This window comes from Leopardus geoffroyi, chromosome C2, assembly GCF_018350155.1.
Source record: "Leopardus geoffroyi isolate Oge1 chromosome C2, O.geoffroyi_Oge1_pat1.0, whole genome shotgun sequence".
NCBI classification, from domain to species: domain Eukaryota; kingdom Metazoa; phylum Chordata; class Mammalia; order Carnivora; family Felidae; genus Leopardus; species Leopardus geoffroyi.
This window is the reverse complement of record NC_059333.1, coordinates 30,897,542-30,922,984: the sequence shown is the minus strand read 5'-3', so window position 1 is coordinate 30,922,984 and position 25,443 is coordinate 30,897,542. Positions and strand designations below refer to the sequence as shown.

Sequence of the window (25,443 nt, the reverse complement as noted above, 5' to 3'; positions counted from 1 at the left end):
GAAATGGCTGACTATGTAATCATGTACCTTTGCTATAAATCTAATTTAAAAAATAAGAAAAGCCTAAGGAAAATAAGAAAAGAAATACTTGTGATATAGTTTTGAGATTAAATATTCAAGGTACGATATTTTTTATGCAGTATGATCCTACTTTCTATAAAGAAAAAACATATATACACATATGTATACAAATGCATTAAAATAAACACCTAAATTGTCAAGTTAGACTTAAAAGCCCAAAACAGGTCATGTGCACATGGTCTGTGAACACATATGTATGTCAGTCTGGGAGGGGAAGTGGAGTGAGGACTTTCTGAGAATGCCTTTTCTCATGACATGAATATGGACAAGATCTACACTGTTTTCATTATACTTCAGAAGATAGACTCATTGTTCACCCTGCAACGCACTAGCACCCACATACACAGGGCTACATTTTCATTCTCTCTGCTTCTCCACCTGCCAAGCGACATCTGGGCAGCGTGACATTCAGAGCAGAGATATCCCTTATAGCAGTTTGGCCAGTCTGAATTTCCCCTTCTTTCATTAGGAGAACAGCAGGTTGGACCTCCATTGTAACCTCCGAAAATCTGGCATGCCTGGCTCTCCAAATGTCACCTATCTATCTGTGTGTGCATTTCTTCTGCTGGCAGGATGAAAAGCCTGGAGAAATGACTTGGCCCTATCAGATTGCAGGATGCTGGGTTTCTTTAGCAAATAAGGGTCATGTCTACTTCAGGATAAACATTCAAAAAAGTAATTCAGACCAGGAATATACCATATACCTCAACAGCCTTTGCTTTGTCTAGCTGCCTTGACTTTCCTATTCTTTTATATTCCAACAACGACAACTTTGTTTCCTAAGTATATCTAAAGGCAACACACACAGCACACACACAAAACAAATATATGCACATACAGTGCATTATATCTATGCATATATATATATATATATATATATATATATATATATAAATTGGTTAAGCTATTTGAAATCAAAATTAGGTAGATTCTGCTAGTCTGTTATGTAAATCATCTGTTACAAATGTGGATTAGGTCAAACCAACTGCCTTTGGTGTCCTATAATGAGACCCACTTCAGCACTCTGCTCCTTTTTGGGCAAAGTCTCTAGGTTAATTGTCATTCTACAAATAAATAAAAATTCCCTGGCCTGAAAATAGCTCCAGAGAGACAACTGAGTGACTTTTAGGGCTTTTCTTCTCTTTTCTCTTGCGACACATCCTTTAACACGGTTTTCCATCTTAATGAAGTCATGGCCCTTTTAGAGATTAGAGAAACTTGTCTCCTTATTGAAGGAACAGTAAGAAAGAATTCAGCACAAATTGCTCACTCTCAGTTTATAAGCTGATTAATTTACTGCCTTTGCTGCTAAGGAAATGTGTTCCATTTTAGCATGGTGAACTGCACATTTTTGGTTCTCTTGTCTCACTGGCAAGAGAGGTGTGATTTATATGCATAGGATTTGCTTCTGAATGGGCTGAGAGAAGAGTGCATTTAATGTGACATTCAGGCAGGGGGATGGGAAGGGGTTAACACCGTGGTTCCCTTTTGCAGGTAAATCCTCCTGGGAAAGCAAGCTGGTGACTCATTTATATTCTAAATACAGAACAGCTGCCTATTTATGCAATGTTAAGACATGCAAAAATATGGTAACAGAGTGGTGAGCACCCCTACAATATCCAGCACTGGCAACAAATGGTGTTTTGGCAGGCCCTCAATCTGTTCCAAAATGACACATCTGGCCAGTTGAAGGACCTTCTCTAGAACTGGTCCCCTAACAAATGACACGCCAAAAAGCCTCTGCTCAGATGGTACTTAAGGCCATTGCAAATCATTCAGAAACACAGTGTTACATCAATTTGCAACAAGCCAAATTAAGAAAGGAAAAAAAAAAAGGTCCTTTGACATGGAGGACAAAAAGGAGAAAAATATCATAACAAACTAAGGACTGCTACTCTTAAACAATGTAACATGTGTTTATGGCGTTCACAAAAAGAAAATGACTCCAATTTGCAAATGAAGCCAAGAAATCTAACATCAACTGTAATTTTAGGCTTTCAGGCTATTCACCCAGAGAGTAGGGTGATATAATAGTATAATTGGTACTGTACCCTCTTCAACTTGTAAAATGCTCTTTGGGGTTTTTGGAGCATCCAGTTAATTCATTTTTTGCTTAGTGATACCATTTCTTTTACCTTAAATCTTTGGGGTAATAAAATGTGTTTCTTCTCTGTCTCAATAAAACATTCAAGAGAAACACATCCTTTACACCAGGTCCTAGCACAGAATGTAGAAAACTTACTCTTAGGGAAAAGTGAAGTCATTTTTACTCTTCTCAAACCGTACCAAAGGTTAAGTATGTTCTGATATTTGCTTACATGTTTCCGAGGTTTTGATATCCATTCATTAATATTAGCAAAATAAAATGAAATAATATTTATTATTTCCAATTTTTATGCCAGTTATTCATTTCTGTCTTGGATTTTGCCCTGCACTTTATTGCAGGTGATAAAGAAAAGAAAGTGTTCTTTGCAGTAAAGAATTCATGCATGGGAGGTGAAAGGAAGTAAAATGGTCTTGTAAATGTAGGAAAGCAAAGCAAATCCAAATTAACTCTATATTTTTTTCTCTTTAAGCCCCTATTGTAGAAAGAATTGAGGGCTACATTTTTGATGTGGCTTGACAAATAAGCCAAAGCAAGGGCACACAGCAATATGTGTAATAACTAAAGCTCCAAACAGTTCTTTATGTAGAGTGAAACAAAATAAAGTAAATAAACCTGATTAACTGAGAAAATAATCTGGTTACAATGACAAAAGCTTAGTGGATAGTGATAAATTATGCTTTAAAGAAAAAAAAAAGATACAAATAGGTACAGTTTTGATATAGCATTTGTTTGTGGAGCTAAATTTAGATACAAAGGTTCAAATCCCCTGGACTATTGGGGGGGGTTCTAATTGGCTAGAACCCAAATATTCATTTCTGTATATGAGCTGAAAACCATAAATGAGAGTACACCCAGCTACTCATAATCTGGGTTAGATTTGCATTCTTTTTACATTGACATGCCCTGTGACTTAGGATGTTATTCTGGAAGATCAGAAAGTTTTGAATTACTGTGTGTTTGATAAAATATAGTTCTTAGTCATGACATAAAGATTTGCAACAAATTAATTGAATTCTCCAGGAACATAATAAACACAACAAGGGACTTGGCACTGTCCTATAAAATGGTGAAGAAATACGAAACAAGCATGACATGATAATGCCTGTGGTAGGCTTTTTCTTTAATATCCCTCCCTCCTGGCATTTCTTTTCATGTGTAATCCCCTTGCCTGTTCTGTGGGCTGGACCTAGTGACTTGCCTTTAATGAATAGGTTATTGTAAACTTATGGAATGTCCTCTCCAATATTGGGTTATAAGTGATGATAACCTTCATCTTTCTTACTTTCTCTAGCTCTTTTCTCTGTCACTCCCTTTCTTCCTTCATGGAATTCCTTGATCGTGTAAGATACCTTTTTGCTCAAAGAAGAGGTCCATTTGACAACAATCTAAAGGCAGCTTCTAGGCAACAGCAAGCAAGGAACTGAGGCTTTCAGTCCAACAAGCTTCCTCAATCGAGCTTTCACATGATAACACAGCCCTAACCAACACCTCACTGCAGATTTGTGAGAGATCCTTAGAGCAGATGACTAAGATAACTCATATCTGGGTTCCTGATCCAGGAGAACCCATCTCCTGATGGAGAATAAATGTATGTTATTTTAAGTCACTGAGTCTTGTAGTTTGTTGCACAAAAATAGGTAACTAATATAATGGCCTGAAAGAGTTTTAGATCTAGTTGTGCCTTTACAGCTTATATCTTTGGCTCCTGTTTCCTCATACCACCTTCTTTCACTCACCAGGTCCTCTCCCTTCTGTCCTAAATCAACAGCTGTCAAGAATTTTAAAGACATATATTTTATATCTTTATATGTTTTATAAAGTATTTTATATTTTATATATTTTTTTACATTTTTATTTTCTATTTTGTCAACATAGACAAAGCAAATCATGACTCAGGCATTTCCATCTTAGTTTATTAAGATAAACTAGCAATGACAATGAGATGAGGCTACATAATTTAGAGACCAAAAGATGTATTTCTGAATTACAATGTATGTATGCTTCTAAGTGGTTATTAGAAATACAGAGCCTAGAGAAATTACTGATGAAAGTGTTCATACACACCATAGGATAAAAAACATCACCCGCAACAAACTAAATTGATCACGAGAAAGGTAATATAAAAAGAAATTATAATTTAAAGCATTGTTAGCAGCAGTAGAAACTGATAGCAGCTCAGAGCAATACTGATAACAAGGTTTCTTTGCCAGCAGGGTTTCTCTCTGTATGTGCCCAGAAACTGTCACAGCTGTGTGGCTCAAGACTTCTCGGTAGAAAACATACAGAGGAACGTCTAATTATCAATGTACATTAGCATATGGTGGTCTGTTGGGTTGAAAATCTCTCCCAGATAGCCCTTTGTTTCTTTACTTTTTCCTGTTCCTCCCTTCAAACGTATACCGTTCCTTCAGGGTCAGCCTCTGACTTAGTCATCTGAAAAGTTTTTCCTTCTATTCTCACACTGGACTAGGTAAGCCTCCAATAGGCTCCCATCTTGCAGGGCATCAGAAGAGCTCCTCGAGTGTTCTTGATAGGTTGAATCGATGAACTCCTCTTCAAGAGGTGTGTTGTAGTCTTTTCCTTATTACATTAAACAAACCAAAATATTTTAACTTGATTTTAAAATGTTGTTTAGGAAGAACAGTTTAAGCTGGGTGGATTTAAGAGACAGAATACTTGAATTGTCTACCGATAAGCCCAGAAATATCTAAAATAAAATCCAGTCAGTTCAAGGTCAGAAATCAATCCATCAAAGACACAACAGATTTATGTCAACTAGTAAAACTGTTAGAACAAATTATACTATCGGTATCATAATGGACTAGAAAAAAAATATGCTAGCCATTCCTACAGCTGGTGTATATTGTTTCCCTATTTCTACCACTACCACTATCAGCCCCACCACTGCCTATATCATCACAGGGAATGGGCAGGTGTAATGCCAACAAGACTGAAGCTTAGGTCTTCTACCTCTGAGGAAAGAACACTATCTCTTCCTGCTGTACTAAATGGCTGCTGTTGACAGCCAGGCTGTGACCCCAGGGGGAGCTCCAGTCTGAGGATGAAACGGAGGCCACGCACTTGAAAACATCTGGGTTCTTGAGGACCTATCTGGATAAATAAATCCTGAAGACTGGGCTAAATCTGGGCTTTCTAGTTACATGATCTAAACAACCTTTCTTTCATATTTAGACCAGTTTAAATTGACCTGCCCCCTTTCAACTCAAAGGACCCCACTGACAAGCTATAGTAATTCTGTATTTTTCTGTAGTTTCAATGACTCAAAGACCAAATACACTGAAAGAGAAATCATCATTCACAACAAACTATTTTATTATACTTGGTATGATCAAACAAAATATAGTCAGAACAGACAGGCTAGCCACCAGCTAAATAGATGATAAAATCTGATATCTAGGGGACAAGTCATAAGTGGTTTCTTCTGCACAGAAGGGGAATGAGAAAGAAAGGACTCAGTGGGGAGACGTCCTGCTACTGCTGTGCAAGCTGACACTCTGGCACTTTGGCACCCCTGCAGCATGCTGACAATTCCAAACTGAGACGCTCTCACCCTCCCACCCCCGCCCCCGTCTCTACTAAGACTCCCTGTGCAAGCACATTCAGTCGGCAAACGATCCTGATAAACCAGTGATATGAATTGGAGCATGCTGAATAAACAAGGATGCCCTGTGACTTGTTCATTTTCAAGTTCTAGCATTTTGTGAAGCCTGGTAATTCTGCAGGGAATAAAACACACACACACACACAATTCACAAGAGGAATGGCCAGCCCCAGATTTCTTAGCTAAGCCTTTCTTCTTCCTTTTTTTTTTTTTTAGCTCTGTTCTGTCCTCACCAGCAATATAATTTGAAGTCCTGCTAAGAGTGCCAAGTCTTCCTTAATGTTTTCCATTAATGTTTAAAACTTGCTGAAGGATTCTTAGAAATTGCATGGAAACATCTTGCTCTCTGTAATTTGTATCCATAACCTCTGTAATGCATATGTTCTCCTTGGGGACCAAGTGTTGAGATCATTCATAAACTCTTGGATCACATGTGGCACTGCAAACTGGTGACATCTGACCACAGCAGACTCAAGGCCTGCCTCTGGCAATCATTTCCTTTGGTTTGAGTTAAGGAGCCGGCAGTTGGCATACCTTCAACACTTGGAAGTCCTATTTTTGGCAAAGCCTAGCATCTGATATTTGACAGGGATCTGCAAACTCTATCCATTAGCTTAGGAGGAAGTTGTGGATTGAAGCTAATTAATGTTTAATCAACTCCCCTTTTTTTCTTCCTTAAAGTGCCATTGTGCACAAAATGTTCATGTGGGAATGATGCCTCCAGAATCACAGAGAGCTCAAAGGGATGAGAGCATCTTGGAGATGTGCCCAAATATAGTATGTGAGGAGGAGGATGGTGTCTAGAACAGCAGGTATCAGTCTAAACACATTCAAGGCAATGCCTTCCTATATTCAGAAGAAAAACCTCCCCTGGATACCCTCAAAATATTCTGCTCTGATTCCCAAACAACTTCCTTCTAGCACCTGCTCCATTTAGGGGTAATTCCAATCTTGGTTACGGAGATGCCTACAACTCTGGGTAATGAAAAAAATAGCACATTGAATTTAAAATTCAGAACTACAGAGGCTAGCATTTTTTTTAAGTATTATGTAATGTTTTTCAGAATGGTAACAAGGGGAAATACCAGATTATGTGAAGCTTACAATACTGCGTCCCATTTTCTCTAGATCTAGGTTTGAGTATAAACAAACAAACAAACATACAAATAATCACAACATCTTTATAGGACTTATATTTACAGGCTGATTACAAATAGCCATCTGTCTGCTTCTAGCTTTTCAATCTGTTTCATTTCCCATGAGCCTCAAGTCTTCAGCCAAAGCAGTTAGGCTCTTAGGTACCAGGAAGGCTTGTTACAACTGCTTTGTACATCGCTCTTTTTGCCCATTACCTCCCATTACTTCCTCTCTTTTCTCTTCCTGTTCATTTAATCCTCACTATTAGACCAAATAAAATAAAAGCTTGAGAGTACTGAATATCATATATGCAGATATGTTAAAAAAGGGAATTCAATACATTTATTTAAGGACACATTTAAATTTAAAATAAACATGAGTATATGTTTAAATTCTAACTTCTGGATTCATTACTGCTGTACAGCTACATCTGTCAATTTGAATAAAGGAATAAAGAGTGCTATCAAGTAAATATTAATGTGCTGCTCCATTGTGGATCCCCATAGATTACCACCCTCCTCCTGCCTTGTTAGTCCTTATCTGAAGGCATTAGTTTTTACAGCATTCCAACACTGCATAGTTCACAGAGGTACACAATCTCGACAGCATCTTCCTGTCATTCGACCCTGTCCCGGTATCAACGGGTTATTACTCCAATATTTCTCTCCCATGGTGTATTCTGATGTGCATGATCAACATGAATTACAATGCCAAGTAACTGCCAGATGTCATGAGTTATAAACTCAATAGTCTAAGGATTATTACACATTAGGGCACCCTACAGTGCAAGGGTGTCCTGGAATTTATGTGTTATTTATTACCTATTGGCAGGGTCTCAAAGTAATCTCACCCCTGCTGATGAAATGAGGGTTGGAAGGAGAAGAAGGTCAAGGTCAACCTTCCTTGTCGAGAATGCCAGTTACTTCTAAACTACTGTTGCTTTATCTTTTTTCCCCTCTACCTGAAACTCAGTGAAATCTCTGAATAAAAGAAATATATATTATAATGCGTTTTTGGACCTTCAACTCAATTATGCTGATTTCACAATTTTCATCATGTTTCCTATTTTAACAACACATTTCACAATCATAGCCAGTAGAGGTCTGATTTGGAAGGTAACCATTACGCCATTATAATCCGTAAATCTGAAAATGACCATGTTGAAATCACATTATTTTCCTGTTTTACACAGGAACATAGATCAACTACATGAGATTTATTTACATTTTTAATGCAACAATGAAAGCATTTAAAAAAAAAATTGTGTCCCACATGCCTGTGGACTTTTCAGTCTTTCCCATCCAATATTAAGATTTGCATATGTCCATACCACAAAATATGGCCATTATTCTAAGCTGTCATGAATTTTGCTGAAATGGATGTAATGTGACATCCTATATTCTTCTAGAAATGTTGTATTTGATTACAACATGACACAAAGTTTGAAATCTTTCCTAATCCAGAATACAGTATATTTATTTTCAAATTGGCTGATTAAAACTAGCTCTATCATTTCTCTATTCTATTCCAAAGACCCACTAACCTTCTTTTCTTTTGCCACCAAGTGAATTCTGAATGCTGCAGTTAACATTCAGTAATCTCATTACCTATCTAACATAAATCTTCAAAAGCATCACCATGTTTTGACAGCTGAGCAGGAGAAGAAGCAAGGAAAATACATACCCAGGCACTTTTTATGAATGCAAATGTGCTAAAGACCACACTTAAATGATTTCAGAAAACTCGTATAACACCATTGACAACAACTGAAAACAATGTGCTTGACAATTTTTGTTTACCTATGAGAAGCACAATTTCACTTATTCCTGATGCTAAGTCCACAACCCACCTCCACTCCACCCACTGTCATATACTCTAGAAAACAAGCTGAAACCAGGAAAACCCAAAAAACAAACAAACAAACAAACAAACAAACAAACAAAAAACGAAATATCATGTTAGGGTAAGGAATACTGACTTCTCATGATGAAAATTTATTGTAGGTGTATTTTCCTGAAAAGTGTTTAAATATTTATTTCAACATTCAGGTATACTTTAATCAAAACTTCATATCTTATATGAAACTAGAAAGATGTCATCTTAAGCTTGGAAGTTTTTTAAAAAATCCCTCTCTTCCTCTGACATATCCTAGAGTCATCCTTGGCCGTCCACAGAGTACATGGTCAGCCATAAGGGAATAAATCGAATTGTCTTCTGAGTCTCTGGCTATATTTTTATTCTCTAGGCTTCACTGTTATTGTGAGGACAAGGTAAGTAATACTTTTCATTCCTAAATTAAGACAAAGAGTAAATAGAGCCACTTCCTGCTTGGAGAGGTACCAACTCCCTACATACAGATAACTGCCTCATTGCATCTGATTGTTTTAGCTTCTGTACCTGAAAGGATACCAAAACTTGATAAGAGTTATCAGAATCCATCAAACCTTTATTATTTTGTCCTAATCAAGGCCATTTGTTATACTACTAAAATTAACAAAGTATTATAATCCCAAATTTTGGCGATTTTTAATCACAAAATATCAACTGCTTCACCCCACTCATCCCCAAAACTGTCTATAAATGGTCAAATTAGAGACATTTTCTTGATGTTTTCAACAAGCAGTCAAATTATAACTCTTCTGAATGTAGGGCAACATGTCTAAAATGTGAGCAACAAAAGGAAAACCTGAAGTTGTCAAATGGGATACATTTCAAAATAAATTAGTAGCTCCCAAATAATCAGATGTTACATATATTTATCCAATGATGTCTGAAACACATGTTAAATACTACTCCTGGCATGTTTCTCCCCACATTTACTTAAAAGAAATAGCTTTGCTTCAGTAAGTTTCCATGAAAAATGGCCTTAATATATCATGAGGATGTTGTCAGTTGACAAAAGTACCAGGTATGGAATTTGGACTAAAATATCTCTCACTTTCCTACTAATATCCCAAGTAGCCACCAAAAATTTTGTTCATTTCTTGTGAAATCTAAAATCAACTTTACCTATAAGTTGGATCACCATATATTACTCCATACTAAGCACTTTGGAAAACAAAAGGAAGCATTCTTCAGAATGATGCCAGGGCAGTTCCAGCAAATCAAGGTAGGACACTCACCTGCCCCCATCTTTAAGTCTATGTAGTTTACCCTCTAAAACTTTACTATCTCGTCCTTGCCACTCAATCATAATACTCAACCCACACTGGCCTTTCCCGGAACACAATGAGCTCCTTTCCGTCATCAGGCCTTCATGCTGTTGGTTTTCTCTTCCTGAAATGCATCTTACTTCGTCTCCACCATTTGCTCAGGTGCTTTCATGGGAACTGGAACTTGCATTTAATTTATGTTTATGAAAATACTACTATTTGTTAAGGAAGCAATATGGCATTGTGGTTAAAATAATGGATTTAGTCAAAGGATTGGGTTTGACTCAGCTCTGCCACTTTATTAACCAGATGGTCTTATACAATCTGAGCTTCTTCATCTATATAAAATGGAGATAATAAAGCTTTTGTCTTTGGATTGTTACAAAGAATTAAAAAAGTGGGGCGCCTGGGTGGCTCAGTCAGTTAAGCATCTGATTTTGGCTCAGGTCATGATCTCATGGTTCCTAAGTTCTAGCCCTATGTCAGGCTCTGTGCTGTCAGTGTGGAGCCTAGAGCCTGTTTCAGATTCTTGTCTCCCTCTCTCTTTGCCCCTCCCCTTGCTCATTCTGTCTCTCTCTCTCTTTCTCTCAAAAGTAAAAAAAGAAAAAAAACATTAAAAAATTAAAAAGAATTAAAAAGCAATCTTTCTAAAGCACAATGTGACATAAAGAAAGCACTTCATAAATGAGAATTGTGTTTGCTGTTGGGAAATAGAAATGCCAGTAAATAAAAAGGGCTTTACAATTCTATTTTTGTATCTAATTTTACATGAGTTCAATGGCTGTCAATTTTTAATTCCTCTGTCAAGAAGTTAATAATATTCAAGAACAATGTGTGTAAAATATTTCCTACTTTAAAGTCTTGATAGACTGTCAAACTCTATGCAATTGCAAGTAGATGATGATAATTATTGGAGTGAGTACCATAGGAGTTGAGATTTATATATAATAGTATAATTCTAAGTCAAACATATTTAGATATTACTTATGTTATGTTATAAAGTATTAACAGGACAATAAAATATCATTGATTCCTCCCAATCAAAAAGTTAAAGTTTGGCCAGTTTTACCCACTTTATTTAAAAAAAAAAAACAACAAAATTTAATGTTTATTTATTTTTGGGAAAGAGAGAGAGAGAGCGCCAGCAGGGGAGGAACAGAGAGAGAGGGAGACACAGAATGCGAAGTAGGCTCCAGACTGTCAGCACAGAACTCCTCTCAGGGATTGAACCCAAGAACCAAAAGGTTATGACCTGCGCTGAAGTCAGCCACCTAACTGACTGAGCCACCCAGGTGCCTCTTGCGCAGTTCATTTCTAAAAGGTGATTTTAACATAACATTTAATTTTGCTTTAGTGGATATAGGATAAATTAGAGATTCTTCACTTTCCAATCACTTCTAGTTGTAACTACATCTTTTTGATAACAGAAGAGTTTTTCAAATCATTCACTTCTTTTAATTTTTTTTTATTTTTAAGTAATCTCTACACCCAATGTGGGGCTCAAACTCACAACCCCAAGATCAAGAATCACATGCTCCACTGACTGAGCCAGCCAGGTGCCCTTCACTTCTTCATTTACTAAATAGGTACCGCATATTTTGTTGTTACAATGTGCTATGTAACACATTTAGAAGTATGAGACACTTCAAGCCTAGATCTTGACTTCAGAGCACTAAAGAGATTTAGGAGGGTTACCATAGAGAACTCAAAACTACAATCTGAAAGAAAAGGAAAAAAAAAAGCATCCAGTAACAGAGAACTACATTGAGAGGTGCATCAAAAATGCTTTAAAGTCCAATGGAGAGGGGCACCTGGGTGGCTCAGTCGGTTAAGCATCCGACTTCGGCTCAGGTCATGATCTCGCGGTCCGTGAGTTTCAGCCCCGCGTCAGGCTCTGTGCTGACAGCTCAGAGCCTGGAGCCTGCTTCAGTTTCTGTGTCTCCCTCTCTCTCTGACCCTCCCCCGTTCATGCTGTCTCTCCCTGTCTCAAAAATAAAATAAACATTAAAAAAAATTAAAAAAAAAAAGTCCAATGGAGAGAAATATGGCATTCAACAAAGAAGGCATTTTAGAGGAGCCAACTTCAGAGTTGGGTTTGGAATATACAGCATATGCTTTAATTAATTACAAAAAGAAAAGAATCACGCTGGAATGTGCTTGCATGGGCATAAAACAATCTCTGGAAGAAAACCTAAGAAACCAATAATAAAAAACGTCTTTGTGGAGAAAAAACTGGGAAGTAAAAGACAGAAAGGGAAGGCTTCACTATACCCATCTTATATATTTTTTGATTTTACAACCTTGTGAATGCAGTAATTGTTTATTAATATTTATATTTAACAATGTATGAATAAAAATAAAATCAACTCTGAGTGTTTTACAAGTGTACGCTCTATCCCAATGGATTCAACAGAGTTGTAAACGGGGTGTGGAAACCTGGGTTTTCCCTAGTCACTCAGTGACACAGATAGCAGGTTTACAGAAGAATGGCGATTTGAAATATAAATGTCAACAGAATATCTGTAGGTTGATGATAAGTGTGAGACCAAAATATATAACTTGATTAATTAGCTTTTTTCTAAAATAGAATAAAAATTCAGAAAACTTGAATATTGAGACGGCCTCTCTTCATGGATGGTCAACTGGAACCTTACTATGAGCTTTGTACAAGAGATACGGAGGTGAGTAAGATGACACCTTTTTTTTTTAAATTTTTTATTTAAATCCTAGTTAGTTAATATATATGGTAAAATTGGTTACAGGTGTAGAATTCAGTGATTCATCACTTACACGTTTAACACTCATCACTTACACGTTTAACACAGTGCTCATAACAACAAGTGCCCTCCTTAATACCCATCACCCCTTTAGCCCATCTATCCACCTCTCTCCAGCAACTCTCATCTCGTTCTCTGTATTTAAGAGTCTCTTATGTTTGCTTCCCTCAGATGACAACCTTTTGATGCACACCTAGGCCTCGTAGTGCCTGAAGAGAGGATTGGATAAAAGGCAAGGAGGATATGGAGGAAAGAGTAAGTAACGGTGACTATGTTTTAGTTGAGAGAGCCCTGAAACCATCACCTGTTAACTGTCTTCACAGAATGCATCAAACCCAAAATATCATTTATTTAAAAAAATTTTTTTTAATGGTTAATTTTTTTGAGAGAGAGAGAACGTGAGCAGGGGAGGGGCAAAGAGAGAGGGAGACACAGAATCTGAAGCAAGCTCCAGGCTCTGAGCTGTCAGCACAGAGCTCGACACGGGGCTCGAATTCACAAAACCGTGAGATCATGACCTGAGCTGAAGTCGGACACTTACCCGAGTGAGCCACACAGGTACCCCCAAAATATCATTTATTTACAAAAAGTTCTTCATCTCTCCCAAATGGTAAGTTGTGAGTCTATAAACCCGTTTTAAATATGTGAATCAAGAAAATTATAAATGATTCATTCTTTAAAAATAAAATCTTGTCTCCAATTGAAGGTAGCTCTTCATGGAGTTTTCTTTATTGCAAATGTCAAAAAAAATTCATTTAACTTAATAAAAATTTTCATTTATTATCCTTGATATGTCTATGCCTTATATATTTCATGTGATTTGCATATATAAAAACATCATTAGCTTTTTATTTTAAAAGTGAGGAACCAGGATACGTGTATGTACAGATTAAGTATAATGATATTATTCAATCTTTTAATATAATTTTTCTTGTAGGCTGATAGTTGGTGGTATATCATAAAATGCATTATATTACATCTTAAACAATATAATTAACTATTGAGGAAACTTTCTCTATCCAGTAAATTCAACTTTGTCTAATCCTCAGGTTTATGATAATGTCAGCTCATTAAAATGTTAGTTAAAACTCATTAAAACGCACACTCAGAGGTAACAGCTTCATTACTGTAATATGAGGTAAAGAAAAAGAGAATACTTTATTATCATTTAATTGTTTTCAGAATTGAATATATTTGCATAATAAAAAGGTTCATTGTATATTTTCAATAGTCTTCAAATATTAAGCAGCCCAATAACTTAAAAATGCATTTTCTAAAAATGATTTTGTTACTGCAGAATTCTTCTTGTTCTTTTTCATTTAGAAAAAGTTGGCATATTAGAGATAGGAAATGATTTGAAATAATAATAAAATATGTTACCATAGTCTATTTCTCTTTCAATGTTTATAATGTTTAGATGAATAGGATTTCCATATGATAGTGGATGGCTTAATCAAATGTTGCAATTAATTGCCTTCACTAGATATGTCAGTAATTTGTAAGAATGAAAAGTCAGGTAGAAATTACATTGGAAATTAGCTATATCTCCAATGCAGATGTAATTATTTCATGTTTCTCTCCCATAGTAGCTTAGCCATAGTAAGTACTTGATAATAGTGTTGAAAGATGTGGAAAATTCATATGAGTGATTTTTTTTTGTATTTTTCCCTAAATCTGACATGATAAAGCCATTACCATTAAAGAACTGCCTAAGATAGATCTAATTTTATTATATATTTCCTATCTCGTATCCTAAGATACTCTCCTAATTTTCCTCCCACTAGCCAATACTCTTGCATGTACTTTGCGAGAAACTTCCTGTTCTTAAAGCATAGTCACTACTACTCAAAAATGGAGTGCCCTCAGAAACACATTTTTCCAAGTTACCCTCTGCCAATCCTGCCTCCATGGTGATGACTCTAAAGTGAATGCCTCTAGCCTTGAGCCCTTTGGAGCTCCAGACTTGCTTGCTTGACATTGCCATTGAGTGCCTAAAAGTATCTCGAATTTAATGTGACCAAAATTGAATTCTTGACTTTTGTCACACAAATCTTCATTTCCCCAGTCTTCAGTGTCTTTGTATATGGTGCCGTCATATACAAGCTGCTCAAGGAGTTATTAGTTCTCCTCCATTTTTGCCCATCGTGGACACACACACACACACACACATACAATCTTGGCCATCAGTAAGGCCCAATGATTGAAACTTCCCCAGAATTGATTTTCTTTACCTCCACTGCTGTCATTGGTTTGAGTCACTATTATCTCACCAGGAACAGTGAAGGTGACTCTTAACAATATTACTTTAGTCTTACCCCTCTTATAATCAACTCTCCACACAGCAGAGTAATCTCATTAAAATTATAAGATAAATCTTGTCATCCTAAAAATTTTCCAAAGGACTTGTCACATTTACAAAAAGAAAAATCAAATCCTTACTCTGACCTACAAAGCATCTTAAGATCTGGCTCTCATCTACTACTATTCATGCCTCTTACTCCATTCTCCCCCAGCCAGTCTGGCTCTTTTCTTCTAGCAAGGCAAATGACTTCTTTAGGTCCTATTCATACACTATTGCTGTGAAATTTTCTTTTCCTAAGATTTCCTTTTAGCTCTCCTCTTTTTGTCCATCAAATCTCACTTTATATGTCAATTCTTTGGGTTCCCCTCTTAGGAGTACCCAATCTAAAGAAGCAACAAGATCACACATATCACATCTTTCTGGTATTTTTCCCCTTGTATATCACATATCACTATGTGAAATTATTATAATTTGTTTATTTGTTCCTTATCTATCTGCCTTCAGTAGAATGTAAGCTAACTCCATGAAAGCAGGGACTAAGTTCATTTTGTTTTTTGTTGTATCCCAGGGTCTAGAATGTTATTCTTGGCACAAAGTAAATGCAGAGTAAATATTTATTGAATGAACAGATGAGTCAAGGATTTCAATTCTCGTCATCAGCTAAACTGGATTGAGTTGATTATTACATATGCATCATTAGAAAGTTACTTAAAGTGACTTAATGATTTTACTGAATAAATGTACGGAGAGTTGTTTGTTCTTTATTTTAGTAAGCAATACAGTATGCTATGAGAGACATTATTGGGGACTCTCTTCCTTGAAATGCTAGTACTGTCTTATTTTCAAAGTTAAAAACTAACTCACAAATTTCAAATTATTCAGTCAGAAGAAAGAATCTCATGTCACTGCTTACCACATTTATAACAATTTCAAGTTCATGTTCTGAATGTTTATTTTAAAATATTTCAGTTTTCTGGTAGAGTGGGGTAAATCAAAGCCTAATAATTGACGTGATGTCCTGCCTAGAAGGTAAGTGGAAGCCTCATGATAACCCAGTATGGTAGGTAGGTTTATGAATGAAAAGACAGCTGTTTTCAAGATGCCAACTTCATCCAGTTAATACGCTAGGATATGAAAATAAATCTTCTGTTTTTATTCTAGAGCCTACCCTTAAAGATTATGGTGGTGGAAACTTAGGCATAACAGACATATTTTATAATTGCTGAACCTAATGATTAAATATACTAAAAATAATTTAACTTGGTAACTAAGATCTTCATTATAATCAGTTATTGTATCATGCTGTGAGATGGTGATTTCAAACATTAGGCTAAATCTGTGTTTAACTCAAAATTCATACTGAAACTTGCTTCTTTGAATAAATCTTTAATATGAACTTGATTTTACACAATTGCTGTTTGTCAAAAAACAAAACAAAACAAAAAAAAAAAACAAAAAAACAAACAAACAAACCCTGAAGAAAAAAAGCCAATGGTGAGTGAATTGCTGATAAGTTTTATACTGCTGTGTTTCTAATGGTAGGAAGTTTTTTTAATGGTACGCTCAAGACCTCAGAATTATAGTCTTCCTTTTTCTTTCTTCCTTCCTTCCTTCCTTCCTTCCTTCCTTCCTTCCTTCCTTCCTTTCCTTCCTTTTTTTTTTTTTGTGTTTTTGTTTTTGTTATTATGTAAGTCAATCTCTACTCAGCCTCAATCCTTTCTTCTCATTTTTAACAGAATATTAGGACAAATATGCAGCCATCTTAGAGATAGTTCCCTTCTCAGAGTGATATAATCATTATGAGGTTATAATTTTTCCAGTTAAAAGTATAGCTAGAATCTTGCTTTAACTATTCCTTCCCTCTGCAAGTTAGGCCCTGGTATCTCACAGGTTTTGGTGAAGGAAATCATTCCATTTGAGTCCTGACATCATTACTTATTTGCTATGGGATTTAGGACAAGTTATTTACCCTTTATAAGCTTCTGCTTCATCATATGTAAAATGGGAATAATAGTAACTCACCCAGGATGGCAATGAGAATTAAGTAAAATAATTTTTGGCATTTAGCATATACCTGGCAAAGAGGAAGTTATATATATACTCCCTTATAAGGTACATATATCCCCACAGTGATAATTACCTTGATTAGGTTAATGGATTTATAAAGAAATTGTAGGTGACACACAATAAAGTGGAAAATTCTCTATTATCACACAAATTTAATAATGTAATATTTAATGAGTAATGTTGAATAATATGTTGCATAAGCAAAATAATATTTGTTGGTCTAAATAATCAGTTTAAATATTTATGCTAATTTTTAGATGAAAAGTGACACTTTAATTTTGCTTTATATTAACTGAGAAAAACATAATCATTTTCTTTTTGCATAGTCTTAGTAAAAAAAAAAAACATAGAAAATGTGGGTCAAGACTTTTAGCAAAGAAGGGATCACAACATGTACAAAGTAGGTGCAAAAAATGACTCTATAATGTCAAGCAACTTTTATATCTAATTCTTAGGGAACAATCATTTAGTCTTACTTTAAATGTCTATATTTCAACACAAAAACATAGCTTCTTAATGCAGACTTTCACTATCCTCAAATTTATAAGACATTTTCTCTCTTCATATTTTTAATTGGTGAACACATGTGTTTTCATTATTTACTAGATTGGGTACCAGATCCTCAATATTATATTAACTATTGCTGATTAAAGATTAAAATTGATCATTTATTTCAAGATCACAAAAAGAAAAAAAAGTTGAAATAGTGAGAGGAAAAAACAAATCAAGTGCTTTAGTTCCTAGAGAACCAAAAATCACCTGTTCCTGAGAGTTCCATCTTCCACTCTCCAAATCCCTGCTAGTAAAAGAAAAGCAGTCCAGTACACCCCCTGACATCTTTAATTGACTTCCTAGAGAGCGTTATCAAGAGCTAGTCAAGCGGGGCTAATAGTGCCTGCAGATTGCTCACACATGGCAAAGCTGGGTGAGCTGGACTTTGAAAGGACTAGAGGAAGAGTATAATCTCTACTCCATGTGGGGGCAAGAACTAAGGGTTATCTGAAAAGCAACAAATAATCCTTCAGCACTCTTGAGACAGAGGAAAGACGTGTAATAGAAGCCAGGAAATTTGGTGCCTAAATGCAGACTCCGTGGAGATGCCTCCTATCCCCATATTTAGATTGTGCCCCTGAGTTGTTTTAAATGATGGGACCTGAATGTCAGCAAAAGACACCAGCCTCACTGAGTCTTCCTTTTGACAATTAACATTGTGTCTTCTGAGAGCATATTCTACCTGGAAGAGCCGTGCTATGTTGAAATGAGGCAAAAACGATCTGGCAGAATCAAACAAACCCAGTCATCTCAGTTAAGTTTAAAAGATCATCCCCATAGGGAGGTCAGCACATATGGTGCCTAAGATCTCTGCTTGGAATGCTGCCTAGGCACATCGGGATAAAAAGAAGTCTGTTTGTTTTCTTTTCATGTTAGTTTTGCCACTGAATTTCTTGCTTCTGTACTCAGTATTTAATTGGAACAGAATGAAAGTCTTGTATGCATATCTCAGCACGTTGTATCTTTTAGCTTTTATTAAAACATCATATTTTCACGTGAATGTTTGCCCATCAGTTCCAAGACTGTCCGCTACTTCCTCTCTACCAAGCTAAGATTCTTTCCTTTGAAGCAGAGCCAACCCTTGACATATCTTCCACCGCCAACAAAACATAAACAATTATGCTTCATGTCTAAAGACAGCAACTTCTGTTCACTCTTAGGTTTAGATATTCAATGACTCTTTTCATTTGCTTGCTGTGTCAAACTATGAAAAAGTTCACATACAAGTGAAAACTACGAAATAGCTTTTAACATTATTGTTCTTTTCTAGCTGATATCCAGTTGAATTCTATTTATTTGTAGTTCTATATAGAATGTGCTATGATATTATGCCATATTTTTACAGCAGGCTACTGAACAGTGTGCTCAGAATTCAAGGTGATATAGAGAAACTGATAGTATTTTCTGAATAATTCCTCTATCACTTTATTACAAGAAGACATGAACAGCCTTGATAATGTCTTTTTTATAAGAGGAAAGGAAATAAAGATTTACATCTATTTTGCAGATATGTTCCACATTCAAAGACACTTTATAGACAAAGTTCCTTAATTATCATTCACTTCCAAAGACCTTACTATAAAGTGAAATGTGAATATTGTTTTGCAAATGAGATCATATATATGATGATGGTATTTGATACTTATTAATGAATGATTTAAAAAGGAATATTGGCTATTGTCAACCACATTTTTTTAAAGAAAAAGAAGAAATATCTTTATTCTTCCTAACATTCAGATACACGTTTTGTCTTATTTAACCATGTTCACAATGTCAGCTACTATAGGACTTTTTTTTTTTAGTGTCATACTTTTTGAATGTTTCTGTACATTTGCCCCTAGTTAGTGTAACTTAAAGAAAGATTTTTCATTAATGATTGGAATGGCTCACACATTTTTTCTTCAAGTTTTATCTGATGATTCTATATTATCTTCTCAAAGGTGCGAAAAAAAGTTTTTTACATTAATCAAACAACATACAAGCTTTGACAATTATAATGGCAATTCTATTCATTTTAAACTCAGTTAAATTGGTAGCTTTGGAGTCAGCATTATAGTTTCATTCTTCTATATTATCGCATGATAATTTTACCTTTTGAAGTTATAAGCCATAGAATGAAACAAACAAAAACAAACAAACAAAAACTACTTTAATTGGCAACAGTAAATTACTCAAGCAATTTCTTTTGCCATATCCTAGCATTAAGCCACACACTTGTGGAAAGGCAGACTAAATCACAGGTGCAGCATGGGTGTAGGAATGAGTGCACTACAAGGCAAAGCTATGGTGCCCAACAAACTTAATTAGCAGCATGGCAACTTCCATTGCACATGGATGGTTATAAACAAATAATAACTAACATAAGTAATCAGAAAGGAAGAAAACAAAAAGAATAGACAATGAGATAAAATTAGCTATCATGAAAAATAATAATTCTAGAAATTTTTAAGGGTCCATGATGGTCTCTTATGAACTCAGAAGAATGTCCAAGAAATATTTAACAGACAACCTTTCAACAACATGTGAAATATTATAAGTCAGATATGCTACGGATTAAGAATAAATGTCTGAACACATGATCCCAGTACAGAAATAAAGTGATATCATAGCATAAATTATAGCTGTGTAGAAGATTAATATAAATATTTCCATCTTTCTGCCTCAAGATATATTAGTATAAGTAATGACTAAATGAAAAAGTTCCTCAATATAAAACCTGGTATGCAATCAGGAGAGTTTTGATTGCAAAGGAGTCTGGGGTTCAGCATAAGTGCATGACCGATGTGATGATAGTGGAAATGTATAGCAATTGATGAGGCAGACTAGAGACTGCTACATTTAGCAAGGCAGGGTACCAGAAAATGCAAAAACAGAGAAATTAAATTGAATGCTCATCTCTTTTTTTTTTCTAAACGCAACCATGTTTATATGATAAACAACAGAGTAGCAATCAAAATAAACATCAATGACCAGAACAAATAAAAAAAAAAAAGGAATGCACTAGCAGATATTTGTGCTATAAATGGATAAACAATTCAACAGAATGGTATACAAGAAAGGGTCAGCTTAAGAAGATTTTGAGGGAGATGCCAATCTCAAATAAGGCTACACACAAGTTCTATTGTTTAAATTCCAATGAGGGTATCTGGTTAATCCAGCTCTAATCGTTGAGAATAAGGAGTGAGAACAAATGTCTGATTTAACAGGGAGAACAACAGAAAGGGCATGCATTTGGAAACACTTGAAACACATCAGATATCTTGCAATCTCCTAGTGATTCATCCTCACTTTTCTTCCTAGAAGCTCACATTATAAAAAGGTCAACTTGTTATTTGCCTTTGATTTGGGTAGTTAATTAATGTAAATTAATCAAATGATTGTTTAATTACAACTCCATGCCATGCACCTGGAAAATAACAGTTAATAAATATAGTTTCTGTCCTCAATGATCTAAGCATCTAATGGAAACCATGGTTAAAAAACAGGAAATGTTAAATAATTTTCAGAAATAATCAAAAATATTAACTTAATTTTATATGCTTTATTATTATAGCTATTTGGCAATGGGAAAAATCTCAAATTATTATAGCTCAATTAATATCTTCAAATTGGTGGATTAGATTATTTCCAATTCTTTTTAGCCCTTACATCATTCTATACCATAAATAAAACAGTAATGGAAACAAGCAAGTGTAGTCAATGAATGTGAAATTGTAAGTTCCAGTTAATGGATATGATTAGAAATTTAGAGTAAAGTAAGAAAAAAAGAAACCAACCTTTAAAACTGTAATTTATAAGAATCAACCATTCAGATGAATGTTCAGGAGAAACCACTGTTTATTAAACTTTTCCCTTCCAAAGTCTAATATAGCGATTAGGAAGTTGCTCGGTAGATGTTTGCTGAGTTAAAAAGATGATGTGGAAGATCATTTATGGAAAAGATATATTTAAATTTTCTTTTATAAGTATTTTTCCTAATTTTTGGAGTAGTTTAATAGATGAGGTAGTACATTTAATTTTGGACAAGTGAGAAAATAGAGTAATGGTGAGTGTAAGACATTCAAGTGGTAATATTCAGTAGGTTTGGATATGCAGATGTATTGTAGCTAGGCTGGAGAAATGTTAGCACCCATGAAGTAACTGATGATATGAGACAAAAGGCATTGCTGAAGGAAATGGTAAAGTTCTTAAGGGAATTCTAATACTAACTTTACAGAGCAAGTTGAAGAAATGGAAACCGTAAAGTTTGCTGAAATCTGATTCACATTGAATTGTATGTGTGCTCTTGATATTCAAACATATTCCTGCAAATCGAATGAACTTTTCCATAGATTTAAATTATTAAGTCATACTTCTATAGAAAAACACATTTTGGGGTTAGGACACACAATAATCACATTTATCATATTAATCATTTTAAAACTGATTTTGCCAGCTACAAGCTGGGTCTTGTTACAATAATAGCTAATACGCTTATTGAGTAGTTGCTGTATACTGGTTTCTGTCCTAAACACCTTGCAGGCATTATCTGTGTTAATCTTAAAAATATTCCAGAGGTGGATATTGTTAAATTGCAATCCTACTAATGAGAATCTCTAGCCATACAAATATATACCTGGTAACTATTTTGCCCAGTGTTCCCATTGACAGTAAAGTGTAACTGAAAGATTGGAATCTGCATCTGTTTTATCCAAATCCATGCTCTTTTTATTCACTACATAAGTTTGAAACATAAACACATTGAATTAACCTGAATTTAACTGTACATACTCAGAAGGAGACAGAGACTGTATTTCTACAACTCTGCCAGTTCCAAACACTATTGGATTTAGAAATCTGTTCTCCTCTCACATTCTCCTATTCCACATGTAATGTAAGCACCTCATTATTCTGAATGTGATTAGAGAGTATGATACTTTATGGATGATTTCAGGGATTTTCAAGGATGAATTTTACATTATTTTGCCTGTGAACTAATTTTTAAAATTATTTCCTACTTAAAATGTAATTCAGCAAGATGTTTATGGCTTTTCTAGAGGAGAAAATGGAAGGTAGGGAGAAAAATGAAAGGAAAAAAGAGAGAAAGGGAGAAAGCCAGGAAAGAAGGGGGGATAGGAATGAAGAGGAAATCAGATAGACTTTACACATCTTGACCGATAATGGTGGAATACTCAAATTTCAAAGAGAGATCTTGCACTCATCTTCTCATTTATTCATTTAATATGTATGAAATAAAAACCAACTTTGGGCATGCACTGTGTTACCATCAGGGGATGCAAAGCTGAGCCAACACACACATGAACCTTGTAGGCTTTCACTGAAATAAATATGCCCTCCCATCAGGAGGACATTAAGCCAAGATTGTGTGATCTAGATAGTAAAAAATATGGGAGTTCAAAGAAAAGCACTGTGAGATCATAGAATTTAGGAGAAAGGTAGGAATGGGAGAAGATCGTTTTTTGTTTTAAGTTTGTTGGATTCTTTTGGAATGTCAGTTGAAAATTTTTTTTTATAGACAGGAATGATTTTTAAAACTTCAAAATTCAAAGGTTTTAAATGGAGAGAATTAGAAATTATAAATGTCATTTAGTGAAACTTGAAAGGAATTTCAAGCTATTGAAGCAAATTTTGATGTAAGGGGGAATTAAAAATGGATAGAAATCCACTTATATATCATCTGTTATGATTTCCTTTGAGAATCAGACTGTTCTCAAATCCATTTGGATTTTTGAAAAATTATATATATATATTTGAAATAAAAAAAATAGCTATTGAAACTGATGAATATAATAAAATACGAAAGGCAACTATGGGGGTTGAGGCATAGTTTTAACTGCAGAATTCCAAATATGCATTCAACAATTAATAAGTTTGAGTATACTTTGAATTTTAATTTATAAGGGTCAAAAATTAACTCTCTTATTACTCATATTGAATGCCAACTATTATCTCAAAAATTTATTCTAAATATGCAAAATGTAAATAAGGTATTTTTCCTCCCACTACCTTTACTTTTACCTTTCTTTGGCTTATGAATATGGCAAGGAAATCTCTAGTCTTTCTACAAGAGAAAGGCTTTAGACTTGTTCTACTTACTCCACCATCTCAGATATTAAAAAAATCCAAAATCACCAGGATAAGTAGCTACAAATAATATTTAATTTTTTTATATTAACTCCCTGGATAAAATAAATAAAAATAAAAAATTTATTACATATACTAGTTCTACTCATCATCATTATCACATCATGCTTGGGATATTATTATCCAGCAGGTAACCATATGAGTATATAACCTCCAAAACTCACACCAGCTTTCAAAAGATTATCTCCAGTTCAAAGATGCATGCTGCTGAGTTTTAGAAATTGACTTTCCAAATGTCATAGAGCTTAGAGTTGGAAACCCAGGGCTCTTTGTCTCTAAAACATATACTCCTTTTACTTCCCTTACTAGAAAAGGGCTTTTACCAGTTTAAGTTGCATGATTAATATTCCATGTTAACAATAAGGAGTGAAGCACCTCATTCAACAGCGAAGTGTTAGATGTTGACTTGAACACTTTAACAACTGCATTCTCAATTCAAAAAAAAAAAAAAAAAAGCTGACTCCACAATGCAATTTTTCTAAAATATGCCCAGAGAAAAGTGTCTAGATATTATCTAAAGATTAGCAACCAGGTATTTCTCATATGGAAAAACAAAAGCTTCTGGCACACATATTACTAATTTACAACAATTTATTTTTCTGTTTACAGGAGACCTGTAGTTTTTCTTTTACTAGAACTGAACTAATAGATGCTGAACCAGAAAATTAATTTATTAAATGGTGGAATTCATTATTTCTATTTTTGTGTCAGTTAAAAATAAAAAGCCCATTGTGCTTACCAAGGAGGTCTGTGCTTTACTCTTAGCAGAGCTGGAACGGCTCACTTGATAATAAAATACTAGCCAATCCCCTATGGTCTTTTTCGAGGTCTGACTTTGCTCACTTGAGAGACACCATTTTTTTCACTTGAATAATTTTGTATAAATAAACTCAGATTTTGCTAGCTAAGCACGTGGAAGTCATATAAAGCACACCTAATCACACAGTTTAAGCATTCAAAATGTAGCATATCACAAAAACTGCAGTGCTGTTTCTGTCAAAACCTGTCACCTGATGCATAAAATTGTTGGTTTTATGAGTCATTTTTCAGTGAACTCTAATGGAAACATGGTTGATGGGAGATTTTAATGAAAGATGCAGATTTCTTTTCCTTTCTTTGAATGAAACTCAACCAAAACTGTCCTCTCTGTGATTAAAATTAACACATTGTGTGGATAGAAAAATACCTTTTCTAACATACTTCAAAGACTACAGATTTTACAGGATATATATTTTCCCTTAACTTCTCTAGAATTATATTTGCCAATCTAATTGCATATCCAATAACCTAAAAATTCATTTGCTTCAATGTGGGTTTTTTTCTAACTCAAAGATGAAACTTAAAAATACATACCTTTTTTTCTCATCACTATTTTCTTTTTATAATCTTAATAACCATTTGTTGCTATCATTAAACCTGATTATTTCATGCTATGAACTTCAAGCTCAAGCTTTCTTTTCTAAAATTTAACTAATATTGAGTTATAGAATAGAACATTTGCC

General features: G+C 34.8%; 1 protein-coding gene across 21 annotated transcripts in view; it reads right to left on the bottom strand.

Annotated features, from left to right (window-relative positions):
• Positions 1-25,443, bottom strand: part of ROBO2 (roundabout guidance receptor 2) — a 1,707,596-nt gene that overhangs the window by 181,788 nt on the left and 1,500,365 nt on the right. The window lies entirely within an intron of this gene.